The following is a 19,487-nucleotide window of genomic DNA, read 5'->3' on the forward strand; positions in this document are numbered from 1 at the left end:
ATTACTGGTTTGCCTGTTACTTCTGTGGTATGAAATGATATGCTTTGGACTATTATTGATAGATTTAGTAAGCAAGCATATTTCATTGCATGTAAAAAGACACTGGTTGCTTTACAAGCTGAACATATTTTCATTAAACATGTTTCCACACACCATGGTCTACTTAAAGTTATTGTATTTGATCGTGTCTCTAGGTTTGTAATCATTTTTGGATTGCTTTATTTTCAAATCTAGGATCTAAACATCTGCTTTCCATCCTAAAATCAATAGCTAGATCGAAGTAACTAATAATACCATCTTATATTTATTAAGATCTACACAATCTCCACACCACCTTCGTTTACTACAATTTGCTTACAATAATACACCACACTCAGGAAAAGCTCCTTTTAAAGTTGTATATGGTATGAAATTACCAATACATGCTTCTTGACTTTCACACACTGTCCCAACCAACTGATGATTTCACTAAAAGATCATACCCATGTATTACAACAAGTACATGAAGCTAGCACCACTTATGGTGGGAAGCCTTGGCACCATAGGAAGAATGCAGGGAACACCCAATGTCGTGGGGCTTTGCCCAACCATGCTTAGCTCAAACAACTCAATCGAGAAACCAATTTACCATTGCCTAGCATACAAATGCATAGTTGGGGTATGTCACTCACCTCGTGAAAGCTAGTTGCCTGGGATCCTCGCATATGAGACAATGTGGCTCTCGTGTAGCCACACCCGAAAGCTCCATTCCACCACAGCCGTACTCCAATGGAAGCTTAGCTCTCCTCACCACTCTATCTTACACACTCACTCTCTCTCACACATGCAAGCAAGCACACATAAAAGCTTAAACAAGCATAAGGTAAGCAAGCACACATAAAAGCTTAAACATGCATAAGGCAAGCGAGTAATAGTATAGGAGAGTAGAGAAGAGCACTCTATTAGCTTATGCGTTAAAGAACGGATAGTGAGAGTTACATTTTAGGTTTTATAAGTGACCTCTAGGGTTCATACTTTTAGGCGACAAAAGTTAAAAGTTTGGTCCTTGGGCTCATTTGGCCACTCTAACTAGTGTAAACACCTATTCTAAAGCTGGAACTCTCCACCTAGGATCCCGTGGTGTGCCTTTAATAGACAAGCAACGAGCACACACATAAAATATACAATACATGTTTTTCCAGTGAATTTCGGCCATTCCAACACCCGTGGCCTAAAGGAGATGGAAATGATATGGTGGTCGGGCATCGATGCCATCATAGAGGTCTCTGGTAAGGGTTAACATACCCCCCTTCTTGATGTAGATTCCATCCTTGAAATATGTCGATGAAGATGCATCGAGACTATATGCTGGATGCATGTTGGCATTGGAAATGCCAGAGGTCTTGTAAGGTCTCCAAGGCAACATGGTATAACCAGAATTGAAATTTAAGTATAATGCAAATACCTACTTAAGTAGTGAGAAAATATTGTTGAACTGGTCAAATTTTTCTAGTTAAGACAAGGGTAATATTAAGAATGGTCCAAATTTGATGTAAACTAAGATGGAGCAAAGAGCATGCCTTAGGTTATGACCCTAGTTTGTACACACTATCAATTTTGTGAAACCATCTCTAGCTATTATCTCGTCTTAAATGAAATTGCTAAATGACTTATTATAAGCTTTTGCCTTTGATTTTTCACTTTTTATTTTTTAAATTTAATAAGAAATTATAACTTTTAATTCCAAGATAAAAATGTAAAAGTAGGGCACTACCCTGCGAATACCCAAGCAATGGCCCAGAGACCCCATACAAGAGTATTTGTAAACCGCTAAGTACCTCAACAACGATGGATTTTTAGCCCTTTTATTTTGCCACAAGATCCCATCCCTTGAAGATTAAGGCTACGGTCCCAAGGCTCTATCTCACTGAGAACTAAAAGTCCTACTAAGATCTCCCATGGTATATGGTTATCTTCTTGGACCATTTTTTTAATTTGTTTATTCTTGTTTTTTTCTTTTACTACTTCCACTTTCACAATTCACCTAGAAGACTCTACTCTACTAAAGAAGGTACACTAAGGAAGCTAGAGTACTTGGCATTCTCCTTTGGCATACGTGTCGATCTAAGTAAGGATTGAACTAAGATCAAATTCTTAATGGTGGTTATCCAAGTAATAACTAGAAAAATGATAGACCAGCACGCAAGCACTCAAACAAACAGTGAGGTCCACAAATTATAAGAGGTCCATAAATGTGGCTCCATAACATTGTTCCCCTAGTAGTGCATAAAAATATCATAAGTGGGTTTGGAAAAGGAGGAATACTTATCTATCCTTGATAGTACCAATGTAAAAAATTTGGGTCCAAGATAGGGTCACTTGTAATCAATCCACTTGAGCTTTGAATAAGCATTTGGATATCTATTTTGGGGTAACTTGTAATTTGGATTTCCTATACCGATTATTATGTTGAGGCCTTCTTTGCTTGGTTAGTTGCAGTGGTATATATGGAGAAATCTTGGGAACCTATTTCAAGGTAGATTTGGGTTGCCACTTTTTGTTGAGATATCGAGCTTATCTAGTGAGGCGGTGGACACTAATGACCCACCTAGGGGATAGGCCCTACACTTACACCACTGGCATGGTTAGTGAGATCATGGGTGACATGCAGCCAGTGGGATGACAGGCTGTGTGACAGCCATTCTAGAGATTGGCATAGTTATAGTGCCAGCTCATTTAGTTGGGTTCACACTATAGAGAACCCTAGTATGTATTTGGTTGAGTACCTTTCAAATGTGTGTGAAAAATGTGTGTTTATTGGATATTCCCTTGAGCAAAAGAGATACAGGTGTTATAACCCTGCTACACGTGAGTTGAGGGTAAGCAGGAATGCTGTCTTTGATGAGATGAGCAGCTGGTATGCTGCTGAAAAAGAAGCTGTTGGGGCTGATGTGAGTGGAAATGTGGTTGCACAAAATGCAAGTTAGCAATCACAGTCTTTGAGTGGACCAGAAGAGTCCTCATCTAGTGGTTCAGTTGATAGACCATGGAGTGGTAGGCTGCGTCATAATACCAGTCCTCATCTAGTGGTTCAGTTGATAGACCATGGAGTGGTAGGCTGCGTCATAATACCAGTCCTACAAATGTGATTAGTACATCACATAAAGGCAAAGAGAAAGTGGTTGAGCCCCTTAATATGCTTGATATTTCTGCAGGGCATTCTCATGTTGATGGAGAGTCTAGTGGCTCAGAGAAGGCTATGGAAGCCATGAATGCAAAGCTGCGAAGATCTGGGAGAGTGAAGAACCCTGTGCAGAGGTTTACCTATGATGGTTATGTGGCACATCACTATGCATACATGGCAAAGGTTGTGCAGGTTATAGAGCCCACATGCATTGATGAGGCTATTGGAAATGTGTGTTGGGAAAAAACTATGGATGAGGAGATGGATACACTATATGGAAATGAGACTTGGAATTTAGTGCAATTGCTTGAAGGCAAGAAAGCCATTGGATGCAAGTGGGTGTACAAAGTAAAACATAACAGTGATGGAAGCATAAGCAGGTACAAGGCTAGATGGGTAGCCAAAGGATATGCGCAGACATATGGCATTGATTATGAGGAAACTTTCAGCCCAGTTGCCAAGATGGCAACAGTGAGAGTTGTGATAGCAGTGGTGTGGCTGCGTCAAAGAAATGGTCTTTACATCAAATGGATGTAAAGAATGCATTCTTGCATGGGGATTTGCAGGAAGAGGTGTATATGTTGCAGGCACCTGGTTATGAGGATGTGAGTCACCCCGAGTATGTTTGCAGGTTGAAGAAAGCCTTGTATGGCTTAAAACAAGCACCAAGAGCATAGTCAGACAAGATTTTTGAATATCTTGTCACTATTGGCTTTCATGTAGCCAATGTAGATTTCTCGCTATATGTGAGACACAGTGATAGAGGGGTTGTGCTTGTTGTCATCTATGTAGATGACTTGATTATTACGGGGGACCATGATGCATAGATCTTTGATGTAAAGATCTTGCTTAGACAGAAGTTTGAGATGAAGGATCTGGGGGAGCTCAGATATTTCTTGGGCATTGAGGTGATTAGGTCACCACATGGTATTGGATTACTGCAGAGACAGTATGGCTTGGACATGTTGTCCAAGTATGGTATGACAGGCTGTAAGCCTATCTCATTGCCATTGGATCAGAATAGCAAGTTGAGTGCAGATTCAGGAGAGATTTTGGAGGATCCTACTATGTATAGGCGCATAGTAGGAAGCTTGATCTACATGACGATCACCAGGCCAGATTTAAGCTATGCTGTTGGGTTGGTGAGTCAGTTTATGCAGGTTTCTCGGAAGCCGCATTTGGATGCATTGAGATACATACTGAGGTATGTGAGGTCTACTTTGCATTGTGGACTATTTTATGAAACTGGGACAGAGATATGTGTACATGGGTACACAGATGCTAATTGGGTTGGTAGTATCTCAGATAGAAGATCTACTAGTGGCTTCATGTTTTCTTTGGGGAGTGCTGCTGTGACTTGGAGCAGCAAGAAGCAGCCTACGATTGCTCTATCCAGTACTACAGAGGCCGAGTACAGAGGTGCTGCTATGGCAGCATGTGAGGTAGCTTGGTTGAGAAAGCTACTTGTAGATTTGGGTCTATCAGTGGATAGACAAGTTGTCATTGTCTGTGACAACATTAGCAGTATACAGTTGGCCAAGAACCCAGTTTTTCATGCGCGCATGAAGCATATAGAGGTTCACTGCCATTTTGTCAGAGAGAAGGTCTTGGTGGTGGCTGGAGACGTTGACCTTGTTTATGTCAGCACACAGGATAAGGTAGCTGACATATTCACCAAAGCATTGGGTACAGAGAAGCTCCGCAGATTCAGGGCTTCGCTTGGTGTACATGAGATGGAGTTAAGCTCGAGGGGGAGTGTTGAGATATCGAGCTGATCTAGTGAGGCGGTGGACACTGATGACCCGCCTGGGGGATAGGCCCCACACTTACACCACTGGCATGGTTGGTGAGATCATGGGTGATATGCGGCCAGTGGGATGACAGGCTATGTGACAGCCATTTTGGAGACTGGCATAGTTATAGCGCCAGCTCATTTAGTTGGGTTCACACTATAGAGAACCCTAGTATGTATTTGGTTGAGTACCTTTCATATGTGTGTACTCTTATCTTTGTATATGGTGTGTTGAGTGTTGAGCCTCTCACCTTGTGTGTTCTCTATTAGGGTTTTGTGAGTGTGTGTGTGCAAGAGCTCAAGCTCTATTCTCCCCTGCATCTTTTCACTTTTTAGCCCATCATATCTGCTCGTCCTTTTAACATGGAGGAGTTTTCCATGTGGAGGTAAAAGAATCAAGAGTTCCTTGAACAATGGATGATGAAGTGGAGGAGGTGTTGAAGCTTCCTCCTCGTTTGCGACTCTCGACACAAGAGAGTGAGAGGTGGTAGAGGTTTATGAGTAGAATGTTTATGAGTGGAGGAGGTGTTGAAGCTTCCTCCTCGTTTGCGACTCTCGACACAAGAGAGTGAGAGGTGGTAGAGGTTTATGAGTAGAATGTTCAGCCATGTCTTCACCCACCACAGAGACACACCCTACTGACTAGTCAATTATACATCCACTAGCCTTTATCCATGTGCAAAAAAGTATTACTGGTTCAGGTAATATTATGGTAGGCATAACTAGGAAGTCTCCCACCAGGTGCTTTTTGCCATCACAATATGTATCTATTTGTAGTAGCCCAAGAACCTTGGTATTCCTACCATGGATACCTTTCACCTTTAAAGAGGTATCTACGAGTTGAGTTTTTCCCAATTGGTTCCATGAATTGAAGGAAATTAAATTGTGACTAGCCCCTGTATCAACTAATGCATTATAGAGCACTTTACCACCATCATAAGGGCTAGGCAATTGAATGGATGTTCATAGAAGTGCTATGTGCTCATTTGTGTCTCCTTCAACTTCTCCCATAGAGGCATGTGTGGATCCAAGGAGAGCTTCTCATCATTTGCTGCTATTGGATTTGCTTTTCTTTAGCCTCTTGTCGAGCTTAAGCTTTTTTTCTTGGCTACTGTTTTATCATGGGCAACCTGCAAGGCTTGCTCGGTAAGAGGACCATAATACTTTTTGACTTTACTACCACTAAGGAAGCATACAGTTTCAACCTTTTCAAGTGTTTTAATATGCATGGTACCTTGAGGTATTATTTTTTGCACACTCAAAATGGTCATTTTTGGTATACTTTAGATTCTTTTTTTCATTGCAGCCTTTGTACATAAGTACAAGGTCTCCCTCATTCATTTCCTTACCCTTGAGAATATTATCAAACCACTTTTTTCCTCGATCCTTTTCTATTAACATGTTATATATAGCAATTTGTCTTTCTTCCTCTAGTTGTGTTCAAGAATTAATAGCTGGTCAGCCAACATGTTACCCTTAAGTCTCTCTGCTACACTTAAGCTGGGTATTATGAATTCCTAGGGCATTATCGCCTCAACCCTATATACCATCTTAAGCTGGTATATACAACCCCGTATACCATCTTAAGCTGGTATATACAACCCCGTAATACCATCTTAAATAGTGTGCAACCAATTGCAACTTTGTAAGAGGTTTGGTAAGCCCACAAAACTGTTGTGCAGGCATGAATTCCTAATCATTCTGTTGAGCTTCAATAGTTTTTCTTAATATGAAAATGAGGACTTTGTTGGCGCTCTCAGCTTGACCATTTGCTTATGGGGGAGTGGACTTGTGGTGTGAGATCATGAACGTTGTGGTGAGATGTCGGATTACATCATTTATAAAATGTTTCCCTTGGTCACTCATGAGCTCAAAAGGACAACCAAAGCTGGTAATGATATTTTCATAAAGAAACTTAATTGTTGCCATAGCTCTTACTTCGGCCCATTTCAATCTGTAGGAGCTACTATTAAAATGTACCTTGCTTGGGTGCTACATGCATTTGGAGTGATGGGTCTCACAAAATCAATGCCCCATTTTATAAAGGGTTCTAGAACTTTAATAGGGTGCAAGGACATTTTTTTGTGGTTTAGCACATCATTGGAAATCGTGAAATCCTCTAACAAATAGTGCATAATCTTTGTAGAGCGTGGGACACCAATACCCCAATTGGAGTATTTTTCTTACGGTAATATTTGTTGAAACGTACCCACTAGCTACCCCTTGATGTGCTTATTTGATGATGTATAAGTATTCATCCTCCCTAGACTAGCGTCTCGATATGTCATCCTTACCTCTTCTATAAAGAGTTTCAACAAATAATTGGTAAGGTTCTGTTTCTTTAAGCACCTTCCTTGCTAGATCTTTCCTTAGCTTCTTTACCTCTGGAAAGCCATTAACTAGAAATTTAACAAATTTCTCACTCCACTCTGGTATAGCCTCAACTTTAAATAATGTAGTGTTAAGTAGATCATCATTTATTTCACTTTTGGTGCTTCACCATTAGGTACGAGAGATAGATGATCAGCCATGACATGTTTCTTGCTAGGTCTTACCACCATTATGAAATCAAACTCGAGAAGAATCAACAACCACTTAGTGATTCTCCCTATGGACCAAGGTTCATTGACAAGGAATAGCAAGGCTTGATGATCAACATCATCTCAACCTCACATAACTATTGACTGGTAAAACTTAGTGATTCTCCCTATGGACCAAGGTTCATTGACAAGGAATAGCAAGGCTTGATGATCAACATCATCTCAATCTCACATAACTATTGACTGGTAAAACTTATAGGGTAGTCCAATTTATGTTCACCTAGCTGGGCTAGGATGCATCCAATTGCAAAGTTAGAAGCATCAATATACACATGGAAGATAACATCCCAGTTTGGCACTCGTAATAAGCACTAGCCAAGGCTTGCTTCAACGTGTGCTTGTTGGTATTATTCTATCCATTGATAAGAAGCTTGTACAAGGGACATGCAATCTCGGCATAGAAGAGGATGAATTGCCTATAGTTGCCAACATGCCCCATAAACCTTTGGACTCCCTTGTAGTTTGTTGGTGGGGGTAATTCCAAGATAATTTTGATTTTACTATCATTTGTGGAAATCCTATTTTTGGACATTATATGTTATAAGAGATGACTCTGTGTTTAATCTAGAATTGGCAAATCCCATGACTCCCATCTCTTAGGACACTATATGTCCTATGAGATGACTTCCTGTCATCTAGAGTTAGAATTTAAATGGTTTTAGAGATAGATTATAAAGTCTGCATCGTTCAAATACCTTTTGCAAGTAGGATAAATGGGTTTAGAGATAGGCGATAAAGTCTGCATCGTTCAAATACCCTTCGTAAGCAGGATAATTGCTCTTTCCATGACAAATTTATGCACAAATAATCTAAGAAAGCTTCAAGAAATGTCCTTAGAAAATATTTAAAGGCAATGTTCAGCCATGCCGTTGGAATGTGGCTGGTGCATTTATTAAGCCAAATGGCATAACTCTATAAGCATAAACTCTGTGTTTTGAAACAAAAGCAGTTTTTGATTAATCCTCCGGAGCAATGGAAATTTGGTTGTATCCTAAATACCCATCTAAGAAGCTATATGCTTCCTTTCCAGCTCCTCATTTGAGTATGTGTTCTGAATACGGCAAGGGATAATGATCTCATCTTGTTACTGCATTAACCTTTTTGACATTGACACATACTCACAATTTCCCATTATTTTTAGGCACAACCACGATGGGTGACACTCAATCTCAATGTTCAATCTCATGGATGAAGCCACATTCGATGATCTTTTCTATCTCTTCTTTAACAATGTTAACATACTTTGGATTCATTGGATAAAGTCGTTGCCCTGCAGGTTTATCATTCCATTCGAAGCAAAAATGGAAAGGAATCAACATTACAAATACAATTCTACAAGACCAACTTCCTAACCATTTAAATAACAAGATGTATTCTAAACCCATCCTCAAATGTTGCTATTATTTTCAATCTTTTTTATAGCTTTTAAATTCCACGTTTTCTTGAGTGCTTGCTTATGTTTCTTCTAAGACTGGTCCAACTTTCTTCTAGTTATTACTTGGATGATCATTACGGCTAAATCATTTCTTTGGAATTGGTCCTAGTTTAATCTTTACTTAGATCGCCCTTAAAGTATGCCAAAGGAGTATGTAAAGTACTCCACCTTCCTTAGTGTGCCCTCTTTAGTTAGAGTAGAGCCTTCTAGGTGAATTGTGAAAGTGAAAGTAGTTTTAAAAAAACAGACAAAAACAAACAAATTAAGAAAAAGAGACCAAGAAGATAACCATCACCATATGAGATCTTAGTAAGACTTTTGGCTCCTAGAAGGTGATAGAGGCTTGGGACTGTAGCCTTCATTGGATGGGACCTTGTGGCGAAAAATGTATCAATAAAGGGCTAAAAAACCATTGCTGTCGAGGTACTTATAGCGGTTCTTAGATACACTTGAAGGAGGTCTCTGAGCCATTGCTTGGGTCTCTGTAGGGTGGTACTCTTACTTTTTTATCTTTGAATTTAAAACTATAATTTCTTATAGTAAAAAAAAAAAGAAAATCTTGTAAATACATCACTTATTAATTTCATTTATGAGGCTATATGATAACTAGAGATGGTTTCAAAAAAGTGATAGTGCGGAGACTAAGGTCATAATCATAGGCATATTCTTAACTCAGTTTTGGTTTAGACAGAATTTGGCCCAACCTTAATATTATCCTTATAATAACTAGGGAAATTCGACCAGTCATAACAAAAAATTCTATTGCTTGATTAGGTGCTTGCATTGGTTATACCATGTTGCCTTGCAGAACTTACAAGACCTCCAATATTTCCACAAGCTTCTCCAATGCCATGTAACAAAATACCCATCTGAAAATGCAACCTCAACCATCTTCATCGACATATTCCAAGGATGGAAGCTGCATCAAGAAACGGGATATGTTACCCTTGCTGGAGTCCTCTATGGCATCGATGCTGGCACCGTATCATTTTCACCTCCTTTGGGTAGTAACATGCGTCGGAATGGTCAAAATTCACTTAAAAGCCATGTATTGTATATTTTGCGTATATGCACACTGCTTATTTATGAAAGGCACATCACAAGATCAAGGAGTTTAGGTTACTATCTTTGGATGCGTGTTTATACTAACCTAGGAGGCCTGAGGACATAATTTTTGAGCTTTGGTTGCCCAAGGGTGTAAACCCTAAAAATGAATTAGATAAGGTCTCTTGCTAAAACCTCTCATTCTCTTATGCATAATCTAGTAGAGTGCTCTTCTTCTCTACTCCCCTGTGGTATTACTTTTTTGCTTGCTTGTTTCTAGTTTGAGCTCTTGTGTGCTTGCAATTTGTATTGCTTTTTTGCTTGCTTGTTTCTAGTTTGAGCTCTTGTGTGCTTGCTTGCATTTGTGTGAGAGAGTGAGTATGCGAGTTTATGTGAGAGGAGGGTCGAGCTTCTATTAGTGTACAACAGTGTAAGGAACCAACGGTGTGGAGCTCTTGTATGCTCCATTGATGAAGCAGATGCGAGGAATCCGCTATTGCAGAGAGTGAGAGATACTTCATCTTTTGCATAGTGTTTCTCTTGGTGGATAGAGTTCGGGTGGAGCTATGGATCTCCGAAGCTTGAGAGTGGAGTCCTAGCATTTTGTGGCTATGAAGCCCTCCAAGCGCCCTGCAAGAAAAAGCATAACTTTTGTATTTTTGGGGCTATGGCCTATTTTAGCAATGGAATGCTTAAAAATACTCATGTGTGTGGGGAATAGGCCACACACGTGAGGGAAGAAGATTGCACCCAATGTTTGTGTCGTATAAGAGCTAAGTATTTTCATGTGTTAATTTCTAAAGCTTGGTTTATGTTGAATTTGTTACAATAACTTAAGTTGAAAGGTTGAATAATTATTCTACTTGAGAAATTATCTTCCGCAAATTCCTAGATGGGGATCCCTGTGTCACACACACACACACACTCTCTCTCTCTCCTTCTTACCGATTGTCTATGCAAACACCAAACTCTTCATAGAGTGCTTTTATCCTTATCTTCTTCTTCTCTCTCTATCTCTCCCTCTTACTCATTGACATTGCAAACACAAAACTCTCCTTTGAGTTTGTCCATCACAAAGAGGATATTAGTAATCATTGAGGGGACAAGGCAGGCCAACATTTAGTGTTGATTACATGTTCTATAATTTGATATTAGGAATTGAACGTGAAAATAATATAGTACAAATAAAATATGAGAGAGAGAGAGAGAGAGAGAGAGAGAGAGAGAGAGAGAGAGAGAGAGAGAGAGAGGAGAGAGAGAGAGAGTAATAAAAAGCACTCTAAGGAGAGTTTAGTGTTTGCACATACAATTGGTAAGACGGAGAGAGAGAGAGAGAGAGAGAGAGAGAGAGAGAGAGAGAGAGAGAGAGAGAGAGAGAGAGAGAGAGAAGGAGAGGGATCAATATGTTTGTTTAGACCCCATTGTGGTGAGTGATTGGCTTTCTGCTATATGGTAGATCCTATGCTTTGCCCACTCTATGGAGTGAGATAGGTTACCATTGGGAGGGAGACTTGGGTGAGGATTGTGGGACTCAACTCACTAGTACTACGGTACGTTTAGGGATATGTTGACCCTTCTCACACACAACTGCACGGGTGAGGTCAATGGAGTTTAAGGGTGGTTGGGTGGTTGGGTGGTTAGGAGATCCTTTGGGAGAATGGACTTCTCTTTATGTATAAAACCATGTAAAAATGGATGCATTTGAGGATGAGCATTGTCTTGTATATTGTGAAACATTGTCTCTATTATGGTTTATAGTGGTTTTTTTAAAGATATCATGATGGTGTTATGTGAGGACGTATTATTTTTATATTTATGTGGATATTACACATGGCCTTGTGTGTGAACAAGCTTCAAGGATGTTGAAAACTATTCATTTTGTGAAATTTTCTTCAGCTATGACTAAGGTTAAGTGCAATTTCCATAAACGAGTAATTTAGAGCCTCACATTATTCTTCCTTGATGTGCTTGCATGCATCTAATTGCAAAAGATATAGGTGTACTTGCTCATACCTCTTTTATTTTGTTGTATTCCCATTGGCATTCTTAGCCCACATTCAAATATAACAAGCAACTTGTAATGGTGGGCATATGGTAAAATTCTTTTATAATACCCTATATGATTCATGGAACATTATACATCTTCATAATTGGTTTGTGGTGGTAATTCTAGAATTAGTTGGACCTTGCTTTCATTAGTTGACAATGTGTCCCAAGATTACACCATATTTAACCCAAGAGCTGATGGAGTAAGGCGTTGTGGAGGTTATAATGTGAGGGCAGGCAGCAACGCTATAAGGTGGCAGAGCAAGAGTGCAAGGCAGAGATACATTATTCTTCTCTCTCTCTCTCTCTCTCTCTCTCTTAATAGGGCACTAACATTGATGGTAAGGTTTACTAAGATTGTTTAACTTATTAATGAATAAGTTTTTTTACAAATGTTAGTGCCCTATTATATAATCGTGATATGTTACAATCATTTAAGAATTCTATTTTTTTTTAGAGATAGTAGAGCCATTCGATAGTGGTGCAAATATATAAAGTATAATGAAATATTTATATTGCAAAGGGAAATGGCATGGCATCTAAAAGAGGTACCATTAAATTGTAATGCAACCGTTTTTGGTTTTCCAAAGATCCAACTTAGCAGCTTAGGTAAAGTTCCCACAAAGGCTTCACCTTGCCATTTTATCAGGGTGCATCAATTCAAAAATGAGGAATTGAACTTTGTGGTAGGGGAAGGGAAGAGGGGATGAGCAAGACGTACGGCAAGATGTATGACAAATTAGGGTTTTCCAAAACATTTTTCTCCTTTTCCTATAGCCTACATTCTTTTGTTGGCACACAAGCAACACTTCACGGAGGGGAGGCCCCTAGGCTCTCCCCTCATGATGGCGGACATCTTTGTTGAGGGGGGCAATCTCGAGGCACATGGAACGGTGCACTGACCGAGCTTGACAATGAGCTCCCTATTGTCAATCACCATGGATTCTCGACTTCCACACCGGCTATACAATCGCCTAACCCCCATCAATGGAAAGCTAACCAAACCAGGCTAGCACATGGTGTCACCTCCCTTCAATATACAACACTAGGTGGAATTCGACGACCTCTTCTTTGCCCCTACCTTTGTCCAAGACCATTTCTCTACCCTGCTACCCCTACATCATGTGCCACTTGTTGTGAACCTATTAAGCGGGTCACTCCTCGCTTAACCCTCTTTTCTGCCTATAGCAAAAACTAGAACCCTACTTCCTCTATGGCATGTAAGAGGCCTTCAACAACCAAACCAAAGGCTTCTTCCCCAATCTCCTCACATAGGCCATGATTGAAGACCGTTTGAGAAGGAAGCTACACCTACATCATGCGCCAACTGTTGTGAACCTATTAAGCGAGTCACTCCTCGCTCAACCCTCTTTTTTGCAAACTAGAACCCTACTTCCTCTATGGCATGCAAGAGGCCTTCAAACAATAGACAAACCAAAGGCTTTGTACAGATAATAGGCCATTATTGAAGCATGTTTGAGAAGGAAACAATTAACCCTGTTGGAGGAAGTGGAAATAGCGATGGTCATGGAGGCCCTGCATAGTTGCCCAAGGATTGATATACAAGAAGGATGAGATGGGAATATATCTCAAGAGAAAGAAGGCCTTGATGTTGCTATAAACAAAAGATGAACAAAGTCCTGTAGGTAAGCTGTTGATCTCTCTCCCGCCTGAGTTGGTGATGAAGTGGTCACATGCTAACTAGACCCAAGCTCTAATTGGTCCTTATCATGGCCCCCTTCCCCCCTAGCTGAAACCCTAAAGTCTTGGATTAGGGTTAACTAGTAGACTAGAGGCATCTTTGTAGAGCACACTCAGTACCTTCCAAATAACTTCTTTGGTTTTTTCTTTCATGATGAAGGAATGACCCTCGAAGCTCTAGGAGCTAGGTAGTGGATGATCAAGAACTCCCCCCTTTCACTCTCTAGGTGGTCCTCAAGAGTTTTCTCCCCATGGACCCAAGCCATCCAAGAGCCCTGTATGGGTAGAACTCCTTGACCTCCCCTCCATATCTATCCCCTTACAAATTCATAGTGGAACCTCTAGGGAAGCTCCTCAGCCAAAGACCCAAAACTGACTTAAATCCTAGATGGACTCCCCAGGTTCTTCTTGAACTTGACATCAACAAGGAATTTCCCACATATCTAGAGATTGAACTAGGCTTCAACATGTTTATTTAGCAACCTATTATTTATAAGAATATGCCCACTGCATGCTTCCATTGTGGGAAGCAGGGGCGCTTCATTAGAAACCACTCAAAAATGGATAAAACCTTGGAAATGACTCGACTAAGATCCCCCAATTTCAAGAGAATGATGGTTTTTAACAAACCAATAAAAGAGGTTGTAACAAGAAAGCCCCTCCTCTTTAACCAAACCATTTTTGTAACCCTAGTAGATTTACCCCCCTCGAAGAAATCTGTGACCCTACTCAACGTGAGGAAGGTTTTGACAAAGAGGGATTCCAAAATGGAGACTTTATTCAGGCACACAGTTCTTTAATGAAGTCGGGCGATCTATAGCTAGAAAGAGAAGTGGACAAAATGGACTTCCAAAGAGAGGATAGTGATGCTAAAATCCCCACTTAGGCAACAGAGGAAGCTTTGCTAGGAAAAGCCCTTCCATCTATCATGGACCCTGCTGACACCCCCTCATTAAAAGGGAAACCATTGCACCAACCAAACATCCCTACCAAAAGGAGGCTTGCCCTTTCCATCTATCACGGACCTTGCTCCTAGTTAACACACCCCCTCATCAAAAGGGAAACCATTGCACCAACCAAACATCCCTACCAAAAGGAGGCTTTTCAAGGTAGGTGTAAGCATTGACTCTCCATTAGCTTCAGAAAAGTAGGCCATGGTCAAAAGTAACCCCATCCCCAACAAAAATCAAAAGAAATGAACTCCCTTAAAATTTTGTCCTTTAGCACCAAAGGGCTAACTGATCAGTCAAAGATCATATTATTACATATTGGATGTAGCAAACCAATTTGAACCTAGACCTCATAGGCCTACAAGAAGTTAAAGCAGCTGGGGGAATTTTATATAAGAATCTCAAGATTATATCTAGAGATCACAAATGGTTCTCTATAGACCACTAAACAGATTGTGTTAGGAATCAAACAGAATCTCTAGCCCTTTGTTTAAAAGCATAACCAAAGATATATAACATAGGTGGATAGCCATCTCCCTAGATTCAGATCAAGAAGTCATTACATTTGTCTCCCTATATGCCTTTGGCCCTTCTAGACCAAGTCTATGGTCTTCCCTCATCTCGTTGGACTCCCCTATCATTTTAGTGGGAGACTTTAACATGGTGGAAAATAGTCAGGATAGGTTTAAGCACAAAGATGGTGAATTCTATGGCATCAAAAAGAAAAGATGGCTTGAATGTAAAGGATTTCATGATTTGGACCAATCCTCTTCCTTCACCTAGTCAAGTGACATGTCTGGTGATCAAGTGAGAAAGGCAAGACTGGACTGGTGCTACATGATTAATAGCCTCCTCAATTCCTATCTAAGCTACAGAGTTAAAGTGTTAACTAACATATTTCTCTCAAACCACAAACCCATCCTTAACAAGGCCTCCCATGGGGTTAGGGTAAGCTGGTTTCACTATGATCCTAAAATCTTTCCTCTCAGTAGGGACCAAGCGAGAAGTCACCAAAATTAGGATTGAGAGAGGAGATATGAAGCATGATCAAGTCAACAAATTGGAGCAACTAATCAATGAAGGTAGAGATTAACTTTAGGATGAGCTACTTCAAGCCAAATCTGAACTTAAGCGAGAGGAGGAAATTCACTGTCAAAACCTTCACCTATAAATCAAAGAGTGGTGGACAAGTAAAGCTGATAGGCCTTCAAAAGAATTCTTTAATATCCTCAAGAAAAATAACGAAAATGAGAGAGTCCCTATGATTCCCAACAAGGATGGCATCACAGCTAAAACCCTTGAAGAGAATCTCCAAATAGCTCATAGATTCTACGCTGACATATTCAATTCTACCCTTGTTAGATCTCTAGAGAGGACTGAGGCTTGTTGTTCCTGCATAGCTAGATGCAAGAAAAAATTCACCCCCAAGTCCATAGCTACCACATTGGAGGGGGACCTCACAGTAGAAGATCTCAGCACCACCATAGATACTCTCAAGTATAGAAAGAGCTCAGGCTAGATGGGCTGCCAGTGACACTTTACAAAACCCTTAAGGAGTGGCTTCTCCATCCCTTATTGGAAGTTTGGAGGGGAGTCGTTTAGTTTGGAGGCCTTTCGCTATCCATCAATGAGGGAATCATAAAGCTAATTCATAAAAGCAAGGAGAAGGGTATTTTAGCTAATTGGAGGCCCCTTATCATGTTATCCATAGCCTACAAGATTTATGCCAAAAACCTAGTGAGGAGATTATCTACCCACATGGACTCATGGATCAGGAAGGAACAAAAAGGCTTTATCAAGGGTAGATTTATTTTAGATGCCATCATAGCTATGTGGGAAGGTTTCAAATATGCTAAAAAATCTTATCATTTAGGACTTTATATTCTTTAAAATTGATTTTGATAAAGCCTATAACACACTAGAATGGGATTTCATTCTTCAGTCTCTTCATGACATGGCCACATTAGTTTATCAGATGTGTCAAAACCCTGTTCGGTAATGCTCGTGCTAGAGTTTCCATTAACGGTAAACCTCTCGGAGCCTTTTTTCCTCAAGCGATCAATTAAGCAAGGATGCCTTCTTGCACCTCTCCTTTTTGCCATTGTTGTTGATGCTTTGTCATGGCTAGTGGGTGATGCAATCAAGTCAGGCTCTCTCATGGGTATCCACCTCCCTAACAATGGAGGCCAACTGATGACACCAATAGCATGGTCCACAATGATTAACAATCTATTTTCTCCTTTTGGAGTTGCCTCTCCACCTTCTGTCTTGCATCTGGATATGCTATCAATCACAACAAGACACGTATCAAAACTCTTCTCAAAGAACCCCCTACTTGGCTTTTTAGAAGAGGGATGCAAAGTTATCTCATAAGGTTCCATCTTCAGACTGCTTGGAATTCCTATGGGATTTATGTTGGATTAAATACACCAAAATATCCTTTATGACATTAGGGAAGAAGGGAATAAGGTTCATAATCATTTTATTCATGTAAAAGCACCAGTAGATGAGTTAAAAATCAGAGCCCATGAGTTGTAGAGAGGTGGAGAAATTCTAGGCTTTTTGGAGGAGGTTTAGGAGAAGATGTAGGAGATGCCTCCTATGTTCATGCCCATGAGTTCCTTTAGCGAATCAATGTAGCCATGATGCCTATTTAAGAGGCAACTTAGCTAATACAATGTGTGCATGATTATACTAATCACACCTATGCTTATGTTACTCCATGTCTTAATCTTCTTAGCTTAAGTGTTTCATTATGCTTCACCATGTTGCTTCTTGATCATTATGAACCACCATAATTCCTTCATTTGGTATCAGAGCCATCTAGGTCATGTGATTATACCTCCATTATGGTTATCATTATCATAATTAGCCATAATCACTAGTTTATCATGTTTTATCTAGTTCTCTCTCTCTGTGTGTGTGTGTGTGTGTGTGTGTGTGTGTGTGTGTGTCAGACCTATCTGTAGTGGAGGCTTGATTACTCCCACTATACACAATCATTAGTAGAATCTCTTGTTGCACATTGTTCCTAACTCAAAGGCATATATGCAAACCATTTTTTCTCTCTCTGTCAGACCTATCTGTAGTGGAGGCTTGATTACTCCCATTACACACAATCATTAGTAGAATCTCTTGCTGCACATTGTTCCTAACTCAAAGGCGTACACACGGACCATTTTTTCTCTCTCTGTCAAACCTATCTGTAGTGGAGGCTTCATTACTCCCACTACACACAATCATTAGTAGAATCTCTTGCTGCACATTGTTCCTAACTCAAAGGTGTACACGACGGACTAGAACAATCAAAGAAACTCGACGTCATTCACCGACAGGGGAAGCTTTGCATCTTTTGCAACCAGATTTGTGTAATTCCAAATGGCCTTGGGGGTTTTGGCACACCGCAAACATGCATGTGTGATATATTTTGACATAAATCGCTGCCAGGTGTTGTACCAGCTCTGCACAGTCAGATGGATGTTTTGGTAAACCTCAGTTTAAACCTTATTGCAAGTGTTTTAAGTACAGTTCTATGGGGTCAAACCAATGTTAACACATAGCTACTCAAAACTCTTGAAGCTTTTGAACTCCCTCCAAGCCTAACCTCATCATTTGGATCCTCTAAAGTGGCCCTGTTTTTTGGTTTATAAGATAGGAGATTTTCTAATCAATGATTAAGCATCCCTAATCCAAGTCTTTCTTTGCAATTGGGTGTTCATTCATGCTAACGGGAAGTTGTCACAAACTTCTATCAACTCATATTATGGTTGCTCATTAGTTTTGGAATCTCATTGCTCATTAGAAGTTCATTGCTCAAGCTCATATTCACTCTTCTTTTGAACCTTCATTATGCCAAGCTTAAGTGAATCATCTAGTAGAAACTACATTAAAAATAAGTTTACAAAGATAAAAAAGAAGCCACACTACTATGTTTATGCAAGGGGTATGGGTCTAAGTGAATTTTTGAGTAACAACATGCATATGTATGGAGAGGGTGAATTCTAGATTGTCTTGCCATTAAAATCTGTAAAGGGAATAGACATTGCTTTTTGGGTATTCATCCCAAAGATAAGAACTTCCCTACAATGGCTTATTCAGTGAAGAGAGATACGTTTGTAGAGCAAAAATTCCACACTTGGTAAACTAAAGTTAAATTTATTTTAATGAAGAAAGGTTTGTGGAATGTTGCAAATGGTAAAGATATGAAACGAGATGCACAGGCTACATGCCTAACCAAAGATGAAAAAGCACTTGCCATTATATCCTTAGGGTTAAGTGATAATCTCATCCACCATATCGATGGGAAAGACATCTCAAATGAAGCTTGGGAGACACTTGATGTAATTTTTGGAGAACAAGCCAAGAACTCCAAAATCTCTCTTCTTATAAAGTTCTTTGCATTAAAAATGAATGTGAAGGATTCTCTTCCCACTCATCTAAACTATATGAAGAGCATTTTAACCCACCTTGCAGGAATCAATAAACACATTGAAGATGATGAAGTTACTGCAGTGCTTCTAAAGAGTCTACCACAAGATGAGTATGGTAACATTGTTACCACACTTACCAACCTCCCTCCTTCTTTACTACTAGATGTAGAGGCTTCTCTGCTTGAAGAAGAGAAGAAGATCAAGCAAAGGCAAGGAAAAATTACAATGAGGATGCTTAGTTTGACCAAGGAGGCTACAAGAAACATGGATCAAAGACATCCTTCAAAGGATCTTTTCAAAGAAAGGAGTTTCCTAAGAAGTCTTGT

This window comes from Cibotium barometz, chromosome 11 (genome assembly GCF_041138505.1).
Source record: "Cibotium barometz isolate CiBa-2024 chromosome 11, ASM4113850v1, whole genome shotgun sequence".
NCBI classification, from domain to species: Eukaryota; Viridiplantae; Streptophyta; class Polypodiopsida; order Cyatheales; family Cibotiaceae; genus Cibotium; species Cibotium barometz.